The 26,572-nt window shown below is 44.2% G+C and overlaps 1 long non-coding RNA gene and 1 pseudogene across 1 annotated transcript in view; one reads left to right on the forward strand and one right to left on the reverse strand.

Moving 5' to 3' along the window:
• The first annotated feature begins 2,324 nt into the window (after nucleotides 1-2,324).
• The window catches only part of LOC137375591 (uncharacterized), a 74,985-nt gene continuing 50,737 nt past the window's right edge, over nucleotides 2,325-26,572 (forward strand). The window contains exons 1-2 of the long non-coding RNA XR_010976032.1: nucleotides 2,325-2,407; nucleotides 3,140-3,229. This is a non-coding gene — a long non-coding RNA (uncharacterized lncRNA). The remainder of the gene's footprint in view (nucleotides 2,408-3,139; nucleotides 3,230-26,572) is intronic.
• Nucleotides 16,779-16,887, reverse strand: LOC137376104 (U2 spliceosomal RNA; annotated as a pseudogene).

Below are 26,572 nucleotides of genomic sequence, written 5' to 3' on the forward strand. Positions count from 1 at the left end.
GACGGCTCTCAATCCAATAATATAGGCGGAAAATTTTTCACATGCCGTTCGGCGACGGGAGGCCAATCTAAATATGAAAATGTATTCAAATAAATGAATGAAATACTTACCCACTCCCGCTGTCCAGAAATCTGATGTGGCACACTGGTGGGGAGGGGGGAGCAGGTAAGTATTTCAGTGCGGTGGGGTGGGGGGGGAGGGGGTGGGGAGTGGGGTCAAACTATTCTGATTGGTGGAGGGGATGGTGGGAAGGGGTTGAATTTAAAAGTTTATGAAGTGCGGGGAAGGTCAGGTACACAAGGTAAGTATTTTGGGGGTGGGGGGGGGAAGGCAAAGAATGAACTGAATGGATATTGGGGGGAGCAGTGGGAGAGGGGATTTAATTTTTTAATTTAAATGCAAAATGCGTATTCCTTTAAATATTTAAATGAAATGTAAGGGCTGGAAGCCCTTTAAAAATGGTGTTGGCACCTGCACAATGGCGCTGGACGCCATTGCCGGGGACGGACCGCCCGTTCTCTCCACGTCATCTGGGGGAGGGGAGGGTGGTCCGCCCAGCCATTTAAATGAGCCGCTGTGTTTAATATACGGACTGCCATAGTTTACGGCCGCCGCCAGTAATCCAGGTCTTTGACTTCTGAGACAGAGATGAGGGGAGTAACAGGGGTGGGAAACTGCAATCAATTTTGTGAGAACTAACGCATCAAAGGCACAGATAGAAAATGATTAAGCAGGTCAGCGACAGCAGAGATATCATGATGGGCAGAAGCTTAAAGGTGAAGGAGTTGGAAATCTGCGAGTTTTTGAGGAGCACAAGAGAGTTTTTCTCCCCCATGGTCAGATTAGAGCAGTGGAAAAAGGGAGCACATGAAGTGAGGCAGTTCATATGGGCTTGGGAAGGCGGTAAAGAAGTAAGGTTGTGAATGGGAGGTGTGAAGGATGGAAGTGGGTAAGGTACTCAAACCAGAAAGTGCTGGAGGAGTAGTGAGAGTATTCAAGGAGAGTCATGGCAATAAGGGCTATGTTGCTTCCAATGTAGTTTGCGTAGGGCAAATAACCAGATAACAAGGCTTCTGTACAAAGCAATCAAAGATTTGAATGGCCTCAGCTCCTTGATTATCTCCTGAACCGAGGACTTACTGGGATTACTTCCTGTGGACTTAAATAACTGTCAGTCACATTCAGTAGTAACTGATGTCATACATAGAATCATAGATCAGTGTTTCTCAAACTGGAGTCCACAGACCCCTCGGGGTCCATAGAGACTTTCCAGAGGCTCCGCAAAATAGTTGAGCAGTAGGTGAATCAACAGCAGCTGGAGGCGGGCGTGATGCAAGCCATGAGGTGGGATTGGAGTGCGGCCACCACATGTGCAGTGCAGAATGGACTGGCTATCTCACCTGGGAGGGGAACACGCATTGGATAATTGCTTAGAGCGACAGAAAGATCGCCAGGTAGACTGGCAGTTACCAAGGCCAGTAGCGATACCAGGTGAGTTCAGCCTTGTTTAAGAAAGAGGAGACTTTTTAAAAATATTTAGGCATTTAATCTCAAAGTAAGGGTGCCAAAATACAAGTTCACCCAAGTATTATGAGTATTATATAGTATTATAATTTATATGGGGGTGGGGCGTGATTACTAATCCATTTGAAAAAGAGTCCTTCAACAAAAAGATTTCAGAACCACTGTCATAGATAACTGAACAAATCACATGGTTTCGAAGAAGGGTCACTGACCCGAAACGTTAACTCTGCTTCTCTTTTCACAGATGCTGCCAAACCTGCTGAGTGGTTCCAGCATTTCTTGTTTTTATTGTTCAAAAATAATTTGGCCCTTCTTCAAACTTTGCAGATAACTGACGAATTTGCAAATTTTGTATTGTATTCAGCTTGGGACAAGAATCTGACTTTAACTGCTCTATTTTAAAATACCTATAGCGTGACTGAATTAAAGAAAACTCTACAGTTGAAAAATCAGACAAAAGTACTTAACTTTGAACACAACTTCTGTTCTAAGGTCAAAAACTGACATTCAGATAAAAAGTTAACTCCTTTAAATGACATGCGACACAATAATTAACACCAAAGAATGACTAAACTCAGACAATGTGTAGAGTTAACTATCTGAAGTAATACATCCAAACTGATGATTTCTCTTTTGTTTCAACTCCTAAATATAATTTCACTGTAGCTCATAAAATGTATGCTCTCAATGGCTTCAATCTTTACTGGGGCAGGATTTCCAAACGGGTGGGGGAGGAGTTCTAGTTGGGGAACGCTGTGAAGTTATAACTTAACAGCATGCGTGTTTTTTTAAAGCAGGACTCCCAGCTGGAAGTCAGTCTGATTAACAGACTTGACTCCTTTCAGATGGGAATGCTGCAGAAGAGGATGCAGCCCTGGAGCAGGTAGGTTTCCCAATGCTGGGGCAGAGATTGCAGAGTCGGGGCGGTGGGATTGTGGGTACAGGGAGGGTGATCACAGGGGGCTTGGAGAGAGATCAGGGTTCGGCAGGCCGGGATGGTTGTCAGTGATCATGGGGTAGAGTTGGTGACCACAGTAGGGGGAGGGCAGCAGTGATCATGTGTCAGTGGTTCAATTGCGGAGAGGGAAGCAGTTAGGTTAGGGATCCGGGGGAAGCTCTGCTGCTCTTCCTGACTCACAAGCAGTCCCTAAAAGGCACTTTGTCTTCTACACAGCAATGCTTGCTTCCTTGTAGTTGCTGCATTTTCCAAGACCTGGGAAATCCAGCTGGCCACTGTTAAAGCTGGAAGAGAGATAAAATCTGAGGCAAGCTTCCCATTTAAAATATTTAAATGAGCAACCCATCCCCTTGGAGTGGGTTTCTTGCTTGCCCCATGTACTGCCCTTATTAAAACTCGAAGTGGGCAAGTTTGAGGCAGGTTAGCTTTGGATTTGAGATTTTGAAATTTTAACATCCCACCTAACACAAACCCACCGTTTTTGGGGGTTCAAGTTATCACCCGTGTTTCTAATATTGACAACTGTATTGAAAGATCGTGAACTGTCTCTTCCCATTTTTAGTTTTGTTAGTTTCAGGAATGGGCTGTCGGGGAAGAAAACACAAACAGGAAAAGAACACTGTAACTGCTGCAAATTTCTGTAATCATTTTTTCCAGATCATTCCCCTGCAATAATTGCTCGAGGTTTATTGCATCAATGCGGTTGCTTTCATGCCCTTAAACGGATAATGTTTTGCTGCTAGGAAGGCAAGTGACTACATAAGCATGCCATTTTATTCAGCTCAGTCTGCCCTCTAATCTTACAAATGTGATGCATTGATCGTTGATCAGCTAACCGTGAAATTCATGAATAGATATGTTACCATTTTCCATTGCAAAAATCAATCCTTAAAAAACATTTATAATTTCCAGCCAATATCCCTTTCTCACCCTCTTTTATCTTAAAGGCCATTCCTTTATTCATTAAACCAATTTTAAGTCGTCAGCTCTCTGGGAAAGTGTCAATTCATGGATGATAACAGCAGCCAAAGTGAATTATAGATTTGTACAAGGTCCAAACTTAGGTTTGGCAAGCTACTCATGAGATACAAGCCTGAAGCTGCTGTGAACATCATGGTTAGTTATCATTGACCAGCAGTAATTTTACATATAAGTGGATATCTGGGTGAGGTGAGATGACTATAGTGGCAAGGAGGTCAACATGAATTATCAATAGACACATATACAGCAGGCATAAGGGGATAATGAGTATTTAATATCTAAGATGCAAATTACAAGAAAACATTTGCATGTTCTCCTAACTTGGTGTGCTATTTACAGAGATATCTTTTTTTGAAAATACATAGAAATATAGAACCAGGTGCATATTAAGTATACAAAAACAAGAAATGCTGGATTCACTCAGCAGGTCTGGCAGCATCTGTGGAAAGAGAAGCAGAGTTAACGTTTCGGGTCAGTGACCCTTCTTCGGAACTGACAAATATGAGAAAAGTCACAGATTATAAACAAGTGAGGTGGGGGTTGGGCAAGAGATAACAAAGGAGAAGGTGCAGATTGGACCAGGCCACATAGCTGACCAAAAGGTCACGGAGCAAAGGCAAACAATATGTTAATGGTGTGTTGAAAGACAAAGCATTAGTACAGAATAGGTGTGAATATACTGAATATTGAACATCAGCAAGTGCAAACCTGAAGAAAAACAACCTGAAAAAAACAGTGGGTAAGCAAACTGAACAAACTAAGATGAAATGAAATAAATGCAAAAAAAGATTGTAAAAAATGTAAAAAGGAATGCAAAAAAAAAAGGAAGAAAAAATAACTAAAAATGAAAGTAAAGTGGGGGGCTGTCATGCTCTGAAATTATTGAACTCAATGTTCAGTCCAGCAGGCTGTAGTGTGCCTAATCGGTAGATGAGATGCTGTTCCTCGAGCTTGCGTTGATGTTCACTGGAACACTGCAGCAATCCCAGGACAGAGATGTGAGCATGAGAGCAGGGGGGAGTGTTGAAATGGCAAGCAACCGGAAGCTCAGGGTCCTGCTTGCGGACTGAGCGGAGATGTTCCGCAAAGCGGTCACCCAGTCTGCGCTTGGTCTCCCCAATGTAGAGGAGACCACACTGTGAGCAGCGAATACAGTATATTACATTGAAAGAAGTACAAGTAAATCGCTGCTTCACCTGAAAGGAGTGTTTGGGGCCTGGGATAGTGAGGAGAGAGGAGGTAAATGGGCAGGTATTACACCTCCTGCGATTGCAAGGGAAGGTGCCCTGGGACGGGGACGAGGTGGTGGGGGTAATGGAGGAGTGGACCAGGGTGTCGCGGAGGGAACGATCCCTTCGGAATGCTGACAGGGGAAGGGAGGGGAAGATGCGACTGGTAGTGGCATCACGCTGGAGGTGGCGAAAATGGCGGAGGATGATCCTTTGGATATGGAGGCTGGTGGGATGAAAAGTGAGGACAAGGGGAACCCTGTCACGGTTCTGGGAGGGAGGGGAAGGGGTGAGGGTAGAGGTGCGGGGAATGGGTCGGACAGTTCCACAGGCTCACCACTTTCTGAGTAAAGGAATTTCTCCTGAATTCCTTTTTAAATTTATTGTCGACTATCTTTCATTTATGGTACCTAGTTTTGGACTCCCCCACAAGTGGAAACATTTTCTCCACACTTACCCTATGAAGCCCCTTCATAATTTTAAAGGAATCTATCAAGTCATCTCTGAGAAGTCTCAGGCTGGATGTTGGAAGCCTGCTGGAGGTGGGAGCAGAGGCGGGTGAACCTGGAACTTGCTGGCGCAGCTGGTGTGATGGTTTGTCATCATCTTCTCGCCTCCAGGCCATTTTCAAGGAGGCAGGTCAAGATCAGGGAGGGGGATTGTGATATACTTGAACATATTAGTATTGAAAGGGAGGAAGTATTAGCTGTTTTAGCAGGCTTATAAGTGGATAAATCCCCTGGCCTGGATAAGATGTTTCCCAGGCTGTTATGTGAGGCAAGGGAGGAGATTGCAGGGACTCTGACACAAATTTTCAAATCTTCTCTGGCCACAGGAGGGGTGCCAGAGAACTGGAGGACAGCGAATGTGGTACCAGTATTCAAGAAGGGTAGCAGGGATAAACCAGGTAATTACAGGCCAGTGAGTCTAACATCAGTGGTTGGGAAACTATTGGAAAAAATTCTGAGACACAGGATTAATCTCTACTTGGAGAGGCAGGCATTAATCAGGGATAGTCAGCATGGCTTTGTCAGAGGGAGATTGTGTCTAACTAACTTGATTGAATTTCTTGAGGCAGTGACGAAATATGTAGATGAGAGTAAAGCAGTTGATGTAGTCTACATGGACTTCAGTAAGGCTTTTGATAAGGTTCTGCATGGGAGATTGGTTAAGAAGGTAAGAGCCCATGGGATCAAGGGCAATTTGGCAAATTGGATCCAAAATTGGCTTAGTGGCAGGAGGCAGAGGGTAATGGTCGAGGGTTGCATTTGCGAGTGGAAGCCTGTGACCAGTGGGTGCATTGCAGGGATCAGTGCTGGGACCCTTGCTGTTGATTTAGACATGAATATAGGAGGTATGATCAGTAAGTTCACAGATGACATGAAAATTGGTGGTGTCATAAATAGTGAGGAGGAAAGCCATAGATTACAGCACGATATAGATGGGCTGGTAAGATGGGCAGAGCAGTGGCAAATGGAATTTAACCCTAAGAAGTATGAGGTGATGTATTTTGGGAGGACTAACAAGGCAAGGGAATATACAATGGATGGTAAGACCCTAGGAAGTACAGAGGGTCAGAGGGACCTTGGTGTACTTGTCCATAGATCACTGAAGGCAGCAGCACAGGTAGATAAGGTGGTTATGAAGGCATATGTGATACTTGCCTTTATTAGCCGAGGCATAGAATATAAGAGCAGGGAGGTTATGATGGAGCTGTATAAAACGCTAGTTAGGCCACATCTGGAGTACTGTGTACAGTTCTGGGCACCACACTATAGGAAGGATGTGATTGTACTGGAGAGGGTGCAGAGGAGATTCACCAGGATGTTGCCTGGACTGGAGCATTTCAGCTATGAAGAGAGACTGAAAAGGCTAGGGTTGTTTTCCTTAGAGCAGAAAAGGCTGAGGGGAGATATAATTGAGGTATACAAAAGTATGAGGGGCATTGATAGATTAGATAGGAATAAACTTTTTCCCTTAGCGGAGTTGTCAATAACCAGGGGGCAAAGATTTAAGGTAAGGGGCAGGAGGTTTAGAGGGGATTTGAGGAATAATGTTTTCACCCAGAGGGTGGTTGGAATCTGGACTGCACTGCCTGAAGAGGTGGTAGAGGCAGGAACCCTCACAACATTTAAGAAGTATTTAGATGAGCACTTGAAACGCCATAGCATACAAGGCTACGGGCCAAGTGATGGAAAATGGGATTAGACTAGTTAGGTGCTTAATAGCCAGCACAGACATGATGGGCCGAAGGGCCTGTTTCTGTGCTGTATAACTCTATGACTCTAAGCGACAGGTAGCTTGCTAATGTAATTAAAAGGCCTTATTAAGGCCAATGATCAGAGGTTAACTGGAATTTTCCGGTCAGTTTGCAGGCCCCCTGTGGCACCTAGAGCCTAGCAGATGCCTGGAGATGGCCTCCCAGAGGCAGACTAGGGGCCCAGCACTCTGGGATCAATTTGAGGTCCCCCCCATACCTACATGGCCATAGCTGTAGCCGCATGCCACCTGTGGAGGGGGTCTCCCTTCACAATGGTTGCCCAGCAGCTGTGGTCATTCCTTTTTTAAAAGTTTGTAAAAAGTGCTGAAAGGGCACCTCCACCTTGAGGTGTCCTCTCTCTCCTTTACCTGCTTCGGCAAGTGTCTGCTCCTGCTCACATTTCTTTCCTTTGGCAAGCTGGAGCTCCTTCAGTGCTGCAGAGCTTACTATTGGCCTGCCCTCTTTCCTTGATTGCTTTGAAAATTGTGTCCAGTGACTATTACTGACACGGTGCGGGGTTGGGTCCTGGATTTTATCCCAATGTCGAGGCCCCAACCCCAAAACAAAAATACAGCCCCGCTTTTCTAGAGAAAAGAGCCCCAGCCTCTTCAACCTTTTCTGATAGTTGTACCCTCTCAGTTCTGGTATTATCCTTGTAAACCTTCTTTGCACTTTCTCCAATACTTTTTTGTAGTATAGAGACCAGAACTGTACACACATTCTTAAATGTATCCCAACTAAGGTTCCATATAAGGTTAATATAATTTCCCTGCTTTTGAATTGGAGTCCATTATTGTTCATCCATTTGATAAATTAATCTGTTTCTTACTAAGTGTTATGTAGGGACAACAAATCTGTTAGATACTCTATGTTATGGCTCTCTTTTATCTTTCTAAATGTCAATTTACAGTAGTCTAGATATGATAATGCATTAAGGCTTTGATTTCTAGTACAATAAGCCAAGATGGCATCATGTCATGGAATCTCCTTGACATAGGAACATAGGAAATGGGAACAGGAGTAGGCCATTCAGCCCCTCAAGCCTCTCCACCATTCAGCTAGATCATGGCTTATCTTCTAACTCAATGTCATTTTGCCACACTATCCCCATATCTCTTGATGCCTTTAATATCTAACAATCTATCGATCTCTGTGTTGAACATACGAATTAGGAGCAGGAGTAGGCCACTCGACCCTTTGAGCCTGCTCCGCCATTCAATAAGTTCCTGGCTGAACTGATTACTCCACATTTTCATCTACCCCGATAACCTTTCACCCCCTTGCTTATCAAGAATCTATTTACCTCTGCCTTAAAAATATTCAAGGACTCTGCTTCCACTGCCTTTTGAGGAAGAGAATTCCAAAGATTCACGACCCTCTGAAAGAAAAGATTTCTCCTGATCTCTGTCTTAAATGGGTGATCCCTTATTTTTAAACAGTGACCCCAAGTTCTAGATTCTCCCATAAGGGGAAACATCCTTTCCACATCCACCCTATGAAGACCCCTCAGGATCTTATATGTTTCAATCAAGTCACCTCTTACTCTTCTAAATTCCAGCAGATACAAGCCTAGCCTGTCCAATCTTTCCTTATAAGACAGCCCGGCCATTCCAGGTATTAGTCTAGTAAACCTTCTCTGTACTGCCTCCAACTCATTTACATCCTTCCTTAAATAAGGAGACCAGTACGGTACAGAGTACTCCAGATGTGGTCTCACCAATGCCCTGTATAGCTGAAGCATAACCTCCCCACTTTTGTATTCAATTTCCCTCACGATAAACGATAACATTCTATTGGCTTTCCTAATTGCGTGCTGTACCTGCATACTAACCTTTTGCAATTTATACACTAGGACACCCAGATCCCTCTGCATCTCAGAGCTGTGCAGTCTCTCACCATTTAGATAATATGCTTCTTTTTTTATTCTTCCTGCCAAAGTGGACAATTTCCCACTTTCCCACATTATACTCTATTTTCCAGGTCTTTGCCCACTCACTTAACCTATCTATATCCTTTTGTAGCCTCCTTATGTTCTCTTCACAAATTACTTTCCTACCTATCTTTGTGTAATCAGAAAATTTAGCAACCATACCTTCGGTGCCTTCATCTAAGTCATTTATATAAATTGTAAAAGGTTGAGGCCTCAGCACAGATTCCTGTGGCACACCACTCATTTCATCTTGCCAACCAGAAAATGACCCATTTATGCCTACTCTCTGTTTCCTGTTAGCTAACCTATCTTCTATCCATGCCAATATGTTACCCCTACACCATATTTTCTGCAATAACCTTTGATGTGGCACCTTACCAAATGCCTTCTGGAAATCAAAGTACAATACATCCACTGGTTCCCCTTTATCCACAGAACATGTAACTCCCTCAAAGAACTCCAATAAATTGGTTAAATATGATTTCCCTTTCACAAAATCATGTTGACTCTGCCTGATTAACTTGAATTTTTCTAAATGCCCTGCTATAACATATTTAATAATAGCTTCTATCATTTTCCCTCAGACAGATGTTAAGTTAATTGGCCTATAGTTTCCTGCTTTCTGTCTCCCTCCCTTTTTCGCTATTTTCCAATCTAAAGGAACCTTCCCTGAATCTAGGGAACATTGGAAAATTAAAACAAATGCATCAACTATCTCACTAGCCACTTCTTTTAACACCCTAGGATGAAGTCCATCAGGTCCTGGGATCTTGTCAGTCCGCAGCTCCAACAATTTGTTCAGTACCACTTCCCCGTTGATTGCAATTTTCTTGAGTTCTTCCCTCCCTTCCATTTCCTGATTTACAGCTAATACTGGGATGTTACTTGTATCCTCAACAGTGAAGACCAATGCAAAATATCTGTTCAATTCATCTGCCATCTCCTTATTATCCATTATTAATTCCCCAGACTCACTTTTTATAGGACCAACACTCACTTTGTTAACTCTTTTTTTATATAACTATAGAAACTCTTACATCTGTCTTTATATTTCTGGCTAGCTTTCTCTCGTGCTCTAATTTTACGTTCCTTATCTATTTTTTAGTCATTCTTTGCTGTTTTTTATATTCTGTCCAATCTTCTGACCTGCCTCCCACCTTTGCGCAATTATAGGCTTCTTCTCTAAGTTTGATACTTTCTTTAAATGTTTTAGTTAACCACGGATGATGGGTCCCACCCTTGGAATTTTTCTTTCTCATTGAAATGTATCTATTCTGTGTATTCTGAAATATTCCTTAACGTGATTTGCCAGTTCTCTTTAGCTAGCTCTGCTTTCATGCCCTCATAATTGCACTAATTTAAGTTTAAAATACTAGACTTGGACCCACTCTTCTCTCCCTCAAACTGAATGTAAAATTCAATCATATTATGATCGCTGCTACCTAGGGGTGCCTTAACTATGAGGTCATTAATTAATCCTATCTCAGTGACTGAGCCTCCACAGCCCTCTGGGATAGAGAATTCCAAAGATTCGCCATCCTCTGAGTGAGGAAATTCCTCCTCATCTCAGTTCTAAATGGCCTATCTCTTATTCTGAGACTGTGTTCCCTGGTTCTAGACACCATCACCGCCTCCCCCCCCACTACCAACCCCCACCCCCAGCCAGGGGAAACATCCTTCCTGCATCTACCCTGTCGAGCGCTGTAAGAGTTTTGCATGCTTCAATGAGATCACCTCTCATTTTTCCAAAATCCAGAGAATATAGGCCCAGTCTCCTCAATCTCTCCCCATAGGACAATCCTGCCATTCTAGGGATCAGTCTGGTGAACCTTCGTTGCACTCCCTCTAAGGCAAGTATATCCTTCCTTAGGTAAGGAGACCAAAACTGTACACAATACTCGAGGTGCGGTCTCACCAAGGCTCTATACAATTGCAGCAAGACTTCTTTGCTCCTGTACTCAAATCCTCTTTCAATAAAGGCCGACATACCATTTGCCTTCCCAATTGCTTGCCGCACCTGCATGTTAGTCTTTTCAGTGACTTACGAACAAGGACACCCAGGTCCCTTTGGACATCAACACTTCCCAATCTTTCACCATGAAAGAAATATTCTGCATTTCTGTTTTTCCTACCAAAGTGGATAACTTCACATTTTTCCATGATATTCCAGCTGCCATGTTCTTGCCCACTCACTTAGCCTGTCTGAATCCACCATTTAATATTGTTTTTCCAATTTTCTGCAGGGCACTAATTCTTGCTGAGGTAGAATTTCACAGGAAGCTGCAGCCTTTCAGTGCCTGGCCCTAGTGGGAAATCTTCCTGTTTGAGCCTAAGCAATGAGAATCAATGGGCTATTTAAAGTATGGATTCTGTCCTCATCCCATGTCCACATATGTGCACTTACCAGCAGCACCAACTGCATTACAGCTGTAGTTACTGAATAACAATCATGCACAGGAACCCTAACTGCTTTTCCCTCTCGCGAGTTCAGTGGTGCTGAGGCCAATTGCAACACCTCAACTACTGCCTGGCTGAGACCACCTAATTCAGCACAGACTGGGGATCACACTTAAGATCTCCTGATCTGTACAGCTTAACCATATACTGGGCAGAACCTTTAAACATTACCCCAATAACGAACTCTCCTTGACACTAGTAACACTATATGGCATTGACGTTAATTTTTTTTTTCCAAAATATACTTTATTCATAAAAATCTGTAAAAATTACATTGCCAAACAGTTTCAAAACAGCACCAAAAAATACAAACATTGCAAGGGAGATCAGTTTCCTTCAATACTATCATGAGTTTCTTCACAACCCTTCCGTTTCACAATTGTCATGCCAATTACAGTTTTACATTTACAGCAATTGAAAATATTAACGATACAGTTCGAGGGGTTTCCCATGGATCCAGCCCCTCAGTTCAGCTTGGTGGGGGGACCTTACACTGTGGTCTTTCCCCATTGAGCCTTTGCTGCGGCTGCCCCAAGCTTTAGTGCGTCCCTCAGCACGTAGTCCTGGACCTTGGAATGTGCCAGTCTGCAACATTCGGTGGTGGACAACTCTTTGCGCTGGAAGACCAGCAAGTTTCGGGCAGAGCAAAGGGCGTCTTTCACCGAATTGATAGTCCTTCAGCAGCAGTTGATGTTTGTCTCGGTGTGCGTCCCTGGGAACAGCCCGTAGAGCACAGACTCCTGTGTTACAGAGCTGCTTGGGATGAACCTCGACAAAATCCACTGCATCTCTTTCCACACCTGCTTTGCAAAGACACATTCCAGGAGGAAGTGGGCGACCGTCTCTTCCCCACCACAGCCACCGCGGGGGCATTGTGCGGAGGGGGCGAGACTTCGGGTGTGCATGAAGGATTTGACGGGGAGGGCCCTTCTCACCACCAGCCAAGCTACGTCTTGGTGCTTGTTTGAAAGTTCTGGTGGTGAGGCATCCCGCCAAATGACTTTGACGGTCTGCTCGGGGAACCATCCGACAGGATCCACTGTCTCCTTTTCCCATAGGGCCTTGAGGACATTCCGTGCAGACCACTACCTGATGGACCGGTGGTCAAAGGTGTTTTCCCGCAGAAACTGCTCCACGAAGGATAGATGGTACGGCACGGCCCAACTGCATGGAGCGTTCCACGGCAATGTGCCCAGCCCATCCTTCGCAACACCGGGGACAGATAGAACCTCAGCACGTAGTGACACTTGGAGTTTGCGTACTGGAGATCTACACACAGCTTGATGCAGCCGCATACGAAGGTGGTCATCAGGATGAGGGCCACGTTGGGTACATTTTTCCCGCCCTTGTCCAGAGATTTGAACATCGTGTCCCTCCGGACCCGGTCCATTTTAGATCCCCAGTCGAAGCGGAAAATGGCTCGGGTGACTGCCACAGCGCAGGAGTGGGGTATGGGCCAGACCTGCGCCACGTAGAGCAACAACGTGAGCGCCTCGCACCTGATGACCAGGTTCTTACCCACAATGGAGAGAGATCGCTGCCCCCACATGCCCAACTTTTGTCGTACCTTGGCTACTCGCTCCTCCCATGTTTTGGTGCACGCCCCGGCCCTTCCGAACCATATCCCCAGCACCTTCAAGTAATCTGACCTGACGGTGAAGGGGACAAAGGATCGGTCAGCCCAGTTCCCAAAGAACATGGCCTCGCTCTTGCCGTGGTTAACTTTGGCTCCCGAGGCCAGTTCGAACTGGTCGCAGATGCTCATCAGTCTGCGCACGGACAGCGGATCCGAGCAGAAGACGGCGACGTCATCCATGTACAGGGAGGTTTTGACCTGAGTGCCTCCGCTGCCTGGGATTGTCACCCCTCTTATGCTCGCATCCTTCCTAATAGACTCAGCAAAGGGTTCAATACAGCAAACAAACAAAACCGGGGAGAGAGGACAGCCCTGTCTGACTCCAGATTTGATCGGGAAACTTTCCGATTCCCACCCGTTGAGACTGCGCTACTGATGTTTGTGTAGAGCAGTTGGATCGAATTGCAGATTCCCTCCCCAAACCCCATTTTGGAAAGCACGTCCATCATGTAGGTGTGCGATATCCTGTCAAAAGCCTTCTCCTGGTCCAGGCTGATGAGGCAGGTGTCCACCCTCCTGTCCCGTACGTAGGCGATCGTATCCCTGAGTAGCGCGAGACTATCAGAGATCTTCCTGCCGGGTACAGTACAGGTCTGATCGGGGTGAATCACCAACTCCAGAGCAGATTTGACTCGACTGGCTATGACTTTGGACAGAATCCTGTAGTCAACATTAAGCAGTGAGATGGGCCGCCAATTTCTGATTTCTGCCCTCTCCCCCTTCTGCTTGTAAATGAGGGTGATGATGCCTTTCCTCATGGATTCTGACATGCTGCCGGCCAGGAGCATACTCTCGTATACTTCCAGCAGGTCCGGGCCGACACAGTCCCACAGGGCCGAGTACAACTCGACCGGTAAGCCGTCGCTCCCGGGAGTTTTACTCGTCTCGAAGGACTCGACGGCCTTTGTCAGCTCGTCCAGAGTTAGCGGCTTGTCCAATCTCTCCCTCCTGCTGTCATCTAAGACCTCTGTGATAGATGACAGGAAGGACTGGGAGGCTCTGCTGTCTGTGGGCTTCGCGTCATACAGCCCAGCATAAAAGGATTTGCTGATCCTTAGTATGTTGGTCTGCGAAGACGTTACCGAGCCATCTTCTTCCTTCAGGCTGCTGATAACAGAGCTCTCTCTGTGTACCTTTTGGAAGAAGTAACGCGAGCACGTCTCATCCTGCTCGATGGAGCGGACTCTGAACCGGAAGATGATCTTGGAGGCCTCCTTGGCAAAGAGCGAGGCCTGCTGGCTCTTCACCTCTTGGAGGTCCTCTTTGACCTCGACCCCCATTGACTGCAACCGGAGTAGATTTTGCATAATTTTCTGGAGTCGGGACATTTCCCTCTGTCTCTCTCTCGCCCTCTGAACACCTTTGTCGATGAAGAACCTCTTGATGTTCTCCTTAATCGCTTCCCACCAGTGAACTGGAGACTCAAAGAGGGGTTTCACGGTCCTCCAACCTTTGTAATCCCTTTTGAGTTCCTCAATGTTCTCTGGGGTCAACAGTGTAGCATTGAGCTTCCACGTCCCTCTGCCAACCCGCTGGTCGTCCTGTAAGTGACAGTCGGCCAGTAAGAGGCAGTGGTCGGAGAAGAACACCGGCTTGACGTCAGTGGATCCGACCGTGACAGCATGGGACACAAACAGAAAGTCAATCCTAGAACGGGCAGACCCGTCCGATCTTGACCATGTGTATCTGCGCTGCGCTCCGTCTGCAGGTTTGCTGAAGACGTCGTGCAGTTTGGCATCTTTAACTGTTTCTATTAGGAATCTGGACGTAGCGTCCAGTTTGCTGTCATCACTGCCGGATCGTCCAGCCGCATCGATGATGCAGTTGAATTCACCGCCTAGGATGACCGGCCTGGACGTTGCCAGCAGCAGTGGGAGCTGCTGGAAGACGGTCAGCCGCTCGCTGCGTTGTACCGGGGCGTACACGTTGATCAACCGGAGCGGAGCGCTGTTGTACATCACGTCTGCTACGAGGAGGCAACCGCCCACCACCTCCTTAACTTCGGAGATGGTGAAGTTACCTCCCCGCAGCAGAATACCCAGGCCGGAGGAACGGCAATCATTACCCCCCGACCAGATCGATGGCCCGTGGGACCACCATCGCGACCACTGCCTGTAGGTGCTAAGGTGTGGTATTCCACACTCCTGCAGAAACATTAGGTCAGCTTTGACCTTGGCGAGGTAATCCAAGGTTGAAACACATCGCGTAGTAGATTTAATGCTACGCACATTAATGGAAGCAATTCTTACACCCATTTTTAAAAAAGATATTTGTTGCTTCCCACACAATTTGTCCTTGCTAGTCCCAGTCCTTCGGGATGTTCCTGCATACCCATCGTGTGCGCAAGCAGTTTCACGTTGGTTGGGCTCAGAAACCCCTCCTGCTTTTTCATGCAGTGTTTGTTCCGCTCGGGTGACATCGGGGGGGTCTTGTAGGCAGAGGGGATTGGGTTGTCCTCAGCTGCTTCCATCTGTTCCTCCTCGGAAACATCACTGCTCCCGGCTTCCCGGAGCTCAGGTGCGCCAGACGTGTCTTTGTTCCCGGTGTCCCGGAGCTGAGATGCGTTGGCCACGTCGTTACGTGTGGCGCATTGGGGTTGGGGCACGCCGGGCCCAACACAGCTTCCAGTGCCCGGGGGCTGGGATGCTTTATCATCCATCTCGGAGTTCTGCCGCCTCTTTTGAAGGGGCTGTCGTTCCAGCATTCCCCCGTCCAGTGAAGAGGAGTTGTTGCGGTCTGATTCAGAAGATAGCCTCCTCTTGCCACTGGTTTGGGTGGTGGCCTGTTGCGCTTTGGGGTCTTTTTTCTTTGCGGTTTTCCTCTGGACCACTTGCCACTGACCTGTTTGTCCATCTGCTGCCTCTTCCTCCATTGATTCTGTCTGTGGAGGAGGGGTTTCCAGGCGCTGGGTAGGTGCTGGGTCGCTGGTTTCAGCTGCCTCCCCTTCCTTCTCAGGTTGAAGTTCCTCACTGCGGAGAAGGTTGCTGGTCTCCTTTCGAACAGCGGACGCCTTCGTCGAACCTTCTCCCGGCCTTTCCTTTGACCTTATTGCCTGAGCATAACTGAGGCAGCGTTTGGGGCAGGTTTTGTAGAGCTGGCCTGCCGCACCGCACAAGTTGCAACACTTAGCCTGCTTACAGTCCTTGGTCTGATGGCCTTCCTCCTTGCAGTTCTTGCAAACAACTGTGCTGCAGTTGGCTGCCATGTGACCAGATTTGCCACAGGTGCGGCAAACTCTGGGCTGCCCAGCGTAGACCAAGAAGCCGCGACTTCCCCCGATAGCGAAGCTGGAGGGAGGGTGGATGATGGCTCCACTGGGATCGACCTTCAAGGTCACCTTGACCTGCCGCTTGCTGGTCCAAATCCCAAAGGGGTCCTTGACATCAGTGCTGCTGCCGGCCACCTCGACGTACCTGGCGAGAAAGGTGAGTACATCCACCACCGGAACATGGGGGTTGCAGAGGTGAATCATCACCACCCGGTCCCGTTGTGATGGAAGCGTGAAGAGCGGCTCCGCTGTGAGGATCGACAGTGGCGCCCGGTCCCCTTTCTCCTTGAACGCCTTCAGGAACTTGATGCATCCCGCCACGTTCCGGAACGTCACGTCGAAGTATCCACTGCTGGGGAAATCCTGCAGGCAGAAGACGTCCATCGCTTGAAATCCGCAGCAATCGAAGAGAATTTTCTTGATGAAGAAGGTGCGATCGACCGGTGCATCTCCTTCCTTGTCCTTCACGACCACCCGAACGGTGTTGCGCACTCCCTGGCCCGAAGCTCGAAATTTGGTTATAGCCATTTTACTCAAAGCTTCCCCAGGATCAAAAGGCAATGATCATGGTCTCTTCTCAATCAAATAAGCACTGATAAGAACAGATACTACACTTGATCTTAGCCAAAAGGCCGAGAAGCGATTAATGTTTATTATACTTTTATGCTGTCTTTTCAGATGCTGAACTTCCTCCTGGGCGGCACGGTGGCGCAGTGGTTAGCACCGCAGTCTCACAGCTTCAGGGACCCGGGTTCAATTCCGGGTACTGCCTGTGTGGAGTTTGCAAGTTCTCCCTGTGTCTGCGTGGGTTTTCTCCGGGTGCTCCGGTTTCCTCCCACAAGCCAAAAGACTTGCAGGTTGATAGGTAAATTGGCCATTATAAATTGTCACTAGTATAGGTAGGTGGTAGGGAAATATAGGGACAGGTGGGGATGTTTGGTAGGAATATGGGATTAGTGTAGGATTAGTATAAATGGGTGGTTGATGTTCGGCACAGACTTGGTGGGCCGAAGGGCCTGTTTCAGTGCTGTATCTCTAATCTAATCTAATCCTGATAATAAATTGCATGTGAACTAAATGCCAATCCTATATTAGTAAATGTGGCTCCAAAAATCCAGATGGGGATCACATCTTGCCCAAAGTGTTGAGGTGTATCCACTGGGATCCTCTTTCACTGAACCCAGAGAACTTTCTGGGATCTTGGGTACTTGACATTGCAATAGCAGGGACCCATGCCACTAGGGATGCATTCTGGCAGAGGTTCCCGGTTATGAAAGGGAGAGGTGGACACACCCACTCCCTAGGAGAGAAGGAGTAGTTTTGCACAGTGGCCTCCTTTCTAAAGGATACTCATTATTTATTTTGTACTGTACTGTATTGTATTATTTAACATATTTAAAAGCAATATATTTTCCTTTGGGGTTCAGGCCACAATCCCAAATGGAACTCCTAGATGGGCCCCACCTCCGCCTGCTTTTGGAACAGTCCCTCTGAAAGACAGTAAAGTAGGAAATCACGACATAGGAGGTCACTACCTGTGCCCCTGTCATGTCTAATGCCTCTTAACGTACAAGGCTGCATGGAAATTCACTGATGTGTCAGGCTCCCGGCTTAAATTTGTGCCCCTTCTGTGGACTCCCACGGAAGTTTCCACAGGAGCCACACTTGAAGGGCCTGTATCTGTCAGGTTAAATATTAGCTGCTCCAATCATAATTATAACATTGTGACACAAATACTTTGCCCTACATTGCCTCAGAGAGCATAAGCTATCATTCTGATACATGGACCAAGTTCACTTTTGAAACTTGCGGATGCCATTACCATGAAGTAATTCCCACGACACATGTCAATGAGGAATGCTGTTTCCTCAGAGGTAGAAGATAAGCTTAAAAGTCTTTCACCATTGCCATATCCTGTTGACGGCTTAATCTGACTTGTAGTGCCGCTAGTCTAGGACATGATGAAAACAGGGTTGCCCACTTCTTTGCTCTCAAGTCATTATTTCCTCCTTCACACTGGATTCATTAGCTCAGCTTCATTAAATTTGAGCCAAACACAACACGAAAGACAATATTACATTTTGTGCTGTGCAGATATTTCCTCCCTGTGATCTTTAAACTTTTTTTTTGCCAAGGGCCATAAATACAGCTTGAGTGAAAGCATCTGGTGATGCCTCATTTTATCTTCTGCTGTAATAAAGCAGACAGCAGAATTCGTGGTCTGTTTATCACTAAAACAGAACAAAATTCTCACAGGAAACAGACGGCTTTTCCTGTCTATTGTAGGACTTCACAGCTGAGACATATTTACAATGTAAATCTCCCACAACTGCATTTTCCCCCTGTGTTCATTAATTTTACTTTTTAAAAGAAATGAACACGATCCACAAAACTCTTAAAAATCCTTTTTGCATATTGTTTATGTATGTTTAATCAAATATCACAGGATGTTACCAAACCAAGATAGAAAGGGGAGTCTGCCGTTTCTATTATCCATTTACAAGAAGCTGACAATTTGATTCCCTGCCCAATCTGTGTTTGCCATGGAGGGACTGGTTTCCGGTGATGCTGTGCGTCCAATAGGGATGTTCAGATAAATAAGAAAATTAAATTGATGAACCCTTACTAGAGATTTCTCCTCACTCCATCTATTACCAGTTGATTGTGTTCTATTTTATGGACTTTGAATTTTCATCTGGTCACCCTTGCTCCTACTTTTCATGTTGCAGTTACTAAATGCCTTTCATTAATGTGTTTCGATTTCACCAAGCCCAGCCTATTTTGCTGGTTTTGAGATTTTGCATGAGAGAACAAATCAAAGCTTTGTGAATTGCAAAGCCAATACTAATCAAACATGAAGTCTTACTTCTCCACAGTAATCATGTAGAGTACCATTAGTATCAGAAAAATAGATGGGCTTTGTTGTGGAATGATATACCCCATTCTACAAGAAAGATATTCATTGTCAAAATGATCTGTCTTTTAATCTTTCACTTCCAATTAGAATGTATCTAATTATTTTAGAATCGATCTGGTTCCTGAAACAAAGGATTTCATGACTACTACTCCAGAGACTGCTACCATACATAGGCAGGGGAGTGGGACTAGCTAAACTGCTTTTGCAGAGAACCGGCAGGGGCTCGATGGGCCAAATGGCTTCCTTCTGTGCTGTAACCATTCTATGATTCATAGGTTAATGTTAGTCAACTGCTATAAAAGTAAGATGCACTGACTACTTACAGAGTAAAGAATGTCATTGAACCTTCGACAGTATCTATAGCAGATTCAAATTTATAACTAATGACGTTCTAAAGATGGAAAACCAGATTAGATTTAAGCAAAGAAACAGTAAAACTTGGGATTTGATTTAAGTAAGCAAATAATAGTAAAAGCTTCTAAAGCAATGGATATTTCAATGTCATTTAAAGTCATTATTCAATATTCAATCATAACGTCTTGCATTTGCATAGCAATATTCTTTTTTCTTTATATTGTTGGTGCCTAAATTCATTTGGGTGCAATGCCGATTACGTGCAGCGAGAGCCCACCAGAATGGAAAGGCCTGAGGAACAAACTAAATTGGTTCCTGGGCTTTATCATCGTAATTCAGGTGAGCTAGGTGCATCAGTTAGGCACCCTGATGTAGCTTGCCTGTCGGGAACCTAGGCCCACACACAAGTCCAGGGTGGAATGAGATGCTTGAGATAGGGGTAGCCTGGGCCTCCAGCTCCTTTCAAATGCACAAAACAACATCATTTGGAAGTTTTGATATTTTTGTTTTTAGCAGTCCCAGAAATACTGAAAAAAAGACAATCAAGGATGGCACCTTTGAAGTTTTGTTTCAAATCCTTATTTAAAGTAATGCAGCAAGACCTCTGCAAAGTATAACCGTGTAACTGTCTGAATCTTACATTTATAAAAATAGTTGTGTAGACTTATACATATCTGGTGACGGGTCTAAAGAAATTTATACACATTGAGAGAATTTTTTTCAAATTTGTTCATGGTATGTGAGTGCCACTGGCAAGCATTTATTGCCCATCATAATTGCCTTGAGAAGATGATGGTGTTGAGCTTCCTTCAGTTTATGTGGTGAATGTACACCCATAGTTCCAGGATATTGACTCAGAAACAATGAAGAAATGGTGATATATTTCCAAATCAGGATGGTGTATCAGTTGGTGGGGAATTTGGAGGTGGTGATGTTCCCATGTGCCCATTGCCTTTGTTTTTCTAGGTGGTAGAGGTCACAGGTTTGGAAGGTGCTTGGGAAGAAGCCTTGATGAGTTGTTGCAGTGCCTTTCGTAGAATCCCTGACAGAAACATTATTTCTTATGTATATATTGTAGACGTTTATTCCATGGTACCCATTTAACAACATGGGCTTGCGCAACATGAGCTCTGACTTGTCCAATAAATTTAGGAGTCTGAGTCTGTGAAACAAAGCCAACATTCATTTCAGATGGTCAACAGGTTCACTAAAAAAAGGCCTTTATTACCAATTTGGCAGTTGCCAACCCCCCATGTGGATTGGTGGGGCCTCTGCACTGCTAAATCAGTTATTGTGAATATAGAATTTAGGCTGTACTGAAGCTAAACTCTACTTAAGGCCCCAAACTTTGAGATGGGGGACATTCTGTACCCGAGATTAGGAGAGTGGGTTTTAGGTCACGTACCATGGAATAAATGTCTACAATATATACATAAGTAATAATTCTCAGTTTGTCTTTGTCAGCGATTCTACGAGATGCACTGAAGCAATTCACCAAGGCTTCTTCAACAGCACCTCCCAAAGCTGCGACCTCTACCACCTAGAAGAACAAGGACAATAGGCATATGGAAACACCACCACCTCCAAGTTCCCCTCCAAGTGACGCACCATCCTGATTTGGAAATATATCGCCATTTCTTCATTGTTTCTGGGTCAAAATCCTGGAACTGTGGGTGTACCTTCTCCACATGAATGAAGGCAGCTCAACACCACCATCTTCTCAAGGTCAATTACGGATGGGCAATAAATGCTGGCCTTGCCAGTGGCACTCACATACCATGAACAAATTTGAAAAAAATTCTCAATGTATAAATTTCTTTAGACCCGTCACCAGATATGTATAAGTCTACACAACTATTTTTATAAATGTAAGATTCAGACAGTTACGTGGTTATACTTTGCACAGGTCTTAGTCGTAGAGTGATACAACACTGAAACAGGCCCTTCAGCCCACTGAGTCTGTGCTGACCAACAACCACCCATTTATACTAATTCTACATTAATCCCATATTCCCTACCACATCCCCACCATTCTCCTACCTACACTAGGGGCAATTTAGAATGGCCAATTTACCTATCAACCTGCAAGTCTTTGGCTCTGGGAGGAAACCAGAGCACCCGGCGGAAACCCACGCGGCCATAGGGAGAACTTCCAAACTCCGCACAGGCAGTACCCAGAACCGAACCCAAGTCGCTGGAGTTGTGAGGCTGTGGTGCGAACCACTGTGCCACTCAAATTGCTGAATTACTTAAAATAAGGATTTGACACAAAACCTCAAAAGAGTTATCGTTGATTGCCTATTTTTTCGGAAGAATGGAAAAGTATTAGCTCTTGTTTGCCCTCTCTTATACAAAGTAGTTTAAAAGAGTGATAAAATTACTATATAAATAATTATGATATAAATTCATGGCTCACCAAATTCCTCCTCTGCATGCATTTTTGAATGTTGTGGATGAGCCCTTGCTTTCAATTTAATAGCAATAACAAATAAGTACATGTCATAGAATATACACTGCTTTTCAGACAAGGAGTACATGGAACATTAGGGAATCCATATTATACAATAAAGCTTTATGTGGCATATTTCCAAGATGCTCATCTATATTACAGTTAAATGTTATATCGAACTATTACTCAAATCAATTTTACAAGCAAACTAATACTGGACTTTCAGTAATAAAAGCTTTATCTGGTGGTTAAAATACTTAAACTAAGGAATAACAGGCTTGATGTACTTTTTCTCCTGCGAAATAGAGGAATAAAAAAAGCTTTGAAAACTGTACAGATCTTTTAAAGGAAAAAAAATCATTCTGACTGCTCTTCAAAGTACTTTTTTTCACCTCTGTCAGTTATCTCATTCATTCTCAGCTTGACAGAATTAGACATAACTTTGTATAATTGTTTAATAAGATCTCCAAAGTAAGAAACCTATCGAGGTTTTTGTTACAAGACATTTTAAAAATAAATTAAAATGAACTAAGCTTTGTTTATTGTAAAATGTAATGAGAAATTTAATAAGACAGGAACATATCACTAAAGAATGTAAATTATGTGATTCTTGTCTTATTTTTATAGGTTTGAAAAGATTCTCATGCTATTCATTGATTTAATCCAAAATCAGCCATTTTAAGACATATTGTACAGTTCAAATGGTTTCTCTTTAAAAACCATCACAGTGAAAAGGGAAAATTAATCTTCTGAAACAGCTAACTGCTTAATGTCCCATGTAGGCCAATAATTTATTTCAGGCCTGTAATCCTTTCTGCTCTAAATTGGGTTTACAAACATGACCTTGTAACTGCCCCACCCTTTTCTCCTGTAACCCCATTGTTATAAACACAATAAGGATGCATTCCTTAGTCTGCTCTGTTGAACATGCTGAAGGTATGGAATGGTGCCAAAGGACACTAATACTGAAGGAAGAATATGACCATTGAAATTGGATTTTTTTGCTGAATTGCTAATTGTCAGTAAACTCACACTTTGCAAATATTGCAAGACTTGAAAAATATTATTCTGTCTGATCTTCAAACATGAATTTTGGATCAGTTCGATAAAGGGCTTATGTTTTGATGTTATTTACAATCTTCATATGTGTTCAGTGTTAAAATAACACTGTGAGTAACACTTTTAATGTCATCTGCAAGTCATTTAAAGGGTGGTGGTGATCTATTGGGCAGTTTATGGTCAGATTCGGTTCATAGGGAACAGCTGCTTGGAACAGCATATATGCAAGTTCACCACACAAAAAATTGAAGGAGGTCAACAACTGTAGATGTTAGAGGGTGTATTCAGCATTTCTTAAGAACAGCGAAGAGGAAAAAAGTGGCTGAGAGCCTTTAGCCCAGGTCATTGTCCACATAGAGTTTCCTCAGAAATCCTGGGATAGCCCCAAGGTATGTCACTGATACAGGTCCAGTGCCATAATGTTAATGAGGCTGTAGGGGTGTTCCCAGCCTCCAACCCCATTTTTCTCCCCGTAAGTCCACTGGGTGTGTTTGTGAAGAGGGGCCTGAACAAACCTGGCCCAGGCTAGGTCTTGCCAGAGAGCTCTTCAGGAGCATGCCTGGTTCATGCAGGGTCATGTGATTTCCTCCTCTAACAGATGCAGTGCATTCAGACAGAGGAAAACCCAACCTCCGATGTGTTGTCGTGTCAACTTTTGCATTTTTAGAAATTAGAGTCATAATAAATTAATTTCTAGTAAAGCATTGTTGGAGCTATGACCTTATCAGCTACTGTGCTACAACATTCTCCTCTGAATATTAATGTGATAAAAGTGTCTTGGAAGACTTCATCTATGTGATGACACCCTTTTAATGTGGGCACTACTGCACTTTACTCAAATCACCTTGCTGTGCACACAATACCAAGAAAATGTACATTTCAGACATTACTTCACACTGGAGTGCACCTATAAAATGGGTCTTATACATAAAAAACGTCAAACTAAACTTTTTCAGCTTTTTCAGCATGAACTGAGCAGGATAGACATTGTTCTGTTTCATGGGGTAAAAGTGTAAAATATATTTACTAGATTTTCTCAACCTGGACTTACAATAAAAGTAATTATATTAAAAAAACATTGCTTGCTAAACACCACTGGTTATCATTTTTAAATCATAATAGGAGTGCTGGCTTGTCAGATAGCAGCACTAGTGGACACATTTCCTTACATGTAGTATAAACAATTGATCCACCAGCTGGTAATCTGCATGGAACATCAACTATATTTAAATAACATATAACCTTGTAGATTTAAAAATCCTAAAGACAAGGGTCTAATTTCCCTCATTCATCAGTTCATGATTGTACCATCTGCGTGCACCATGTATCATTACAAGCTATCGGAGACAGTGTGATTCTTTTTCTTACAAAGATAAAAGCAGAGACTGAACTAGCCCTCATTGCAAGGACACCTAAAATCCTAGGCATCACAGCTCCAAAAATCTGTGGGCGTTAACAGCACACTCGCGGTGTACGGTTCACCAGATGTGAAGCAGAAGGCCTGTGAATTAAAACGGGACCTATTTATGGTGGGATTGAGTCACCAGTCCAGGGCAGCCTGTTGGGACAGAACCACAATCCACACTAAATTTGGTCCCATAGGTCAGAGAGGGCAAGGCCAGGAGGAGGGTTCTACCAGGCCTGAGGTTTCCTCCTCTTAACCCAGGTAGCCAGTATGCAGAAGAAAGCAGCAATACTGGCTTCCCAATCCGGGTCTTGGCCTGGAATGCCAAGCAAAGTTGCAAGCTCCCTGTAACGGCGACTCTTTGCAAAGGCTCACGAAAAATTCTCATTGGGTGCAGCTACTGAGGAAGTCACAAGTGATTGCCCAGCATCACAACGCCTGCACCATCCTAGCTCCAGCAGATGCTCAGGCTGTGCCACTGTGGCACAGGTTCCCAGCTTTAATTTAAATGAGAGAGTCTCCCCTAACCCTGGATGCTCCAGTTGGGTCAGTGGTAGAGATTCCTGGCACTTACATCGGGATCAGAGGTCTGCAGATATTGAAAATCCATTTTAAAGGTAGTCCAGAGGCCCCAGTAGAAAAACAATATTCCTCCCATGAGCAGACTTGACTGTATAAGACATCTAAGTAAGCACCATGAGATACCAGAAGTGACCCCAGGCACTATATTCTAGATGTATCATATTTAAAACAAATTTGATTAGAATTTAGAAAAAGGAGTGATTTTAGCTTATTCTGCAAGAATGCAGGAAGTTGTCAAGAGATGTCACATGCTATCAGTTATCAATATTTGAACAATGGCTGCATTTGTGTTAATAGGGAAATAAAGCAATGACCTTGAGGAGAGAAATGTGAAGACCTGGAATAGTAGTTGTACCTAGGAACATGGATTAGTTAGGAAATACGAAAAACTGCAACAGCATGAAAAAGATCAACAGAAAGGAAAAGATATGAACTATTTATTTATAAAAAGGGAGGGTTTGTGCAGACTTTAGGGGTGAAATTAGTCTATGTTAGCAGCGTGAAATGGTCTCATAGTGAATCGGCAGCTAACTTTTCATCACACTAGTTTTTATTTCCCATTCACTTGGAAAATATTGGTAAGATTTTTAATTTCAAACCAAGTAAAAATTCCAGTGAGACTAGGGAATGAACCTCCAAAAAGAGTTTGAACATGGTTGGCATTCTTCCATCAATGAAAGACGATGGGCACGCAGCAAACAATCCATTTAGGTGGCGCGTCTTCTCTTGGTGCACCTTTGCTGATGGCTGTAAAGGCCAATCCTTGACAGGCACGTTCTGCCACAAGTGCTGCACGTGAAGCTGCCAAGTGACGCCGTGTGTTGTTGTTTTTGACATTGGCACCTGTTGCCAAGCTGCTGTAACAACTGGTCGTCGTGGTCGTGGTAGACTAGGGAACAAATCTCCAAAAAGAGTTTGAACTATCGTTCTGTGAACTTCAGTGGAAAGTAGATTGGGCAAGGTGAAAATTGACTTCTGATTCGCTATGAATCCATTTTGTGCTGATGGCGCAGAGAATTTCACCCACTAAGTGTGCTTCAGAATTTAATGGCTATGAGACACTAAGCCGCATAGATTTGAAAAGAGAAAAGAGTTCCCCAGAATACATGATCCTAGCGGTCTAATGTGAGCTTCCATAGTACAAAGTAGAATCAGTAACTATCAACTCCAACATCAGTCTACTTTCCTTCAATAAGACAAGTCCTTTGTTCACTGATTTTTATAGTAATAAAACAGCTGTTCCCTCACTATTCCCAACATCTTGCACAAGTAAGAAAAAACTATATCCATGTGAAACACCATGTAAAACTCAGAATACCTACTGGTTCTTAACTACACTGTAATGATTGGGATTGAAAGAGGAAACATTTCTGGAAAGAAGGAACAAACTTGCATTTATATGATCCCATTATCTTTTACTAACTTTAAAATTTATAATCTTCACTATTTAGATGGAAACCATAAAACATATTATTAAAGGATCACTAAAAAGCAAAATGCTTTTTTTAAAAAAAAAGATATACTTTTAAAAATTGCTAACTGATCAGTTAGATAAAACAGAAC

The sequence above is a fragment of the Heterodontus francisci genome, chromosome 12, assembly GCF_036365525.1.
Source record: "Heterodontus francisci isolate sHetFra1 chromosome 12, sHetFra1.hap1, whole genome shotgun sequence".
Lineage (NCBI taxonomy): Eukaryota > Metazoa > Chordata > Chondrichthyes > Heterodontiformes > Heterodontidae > Heterodontus > Heterodontus francisci.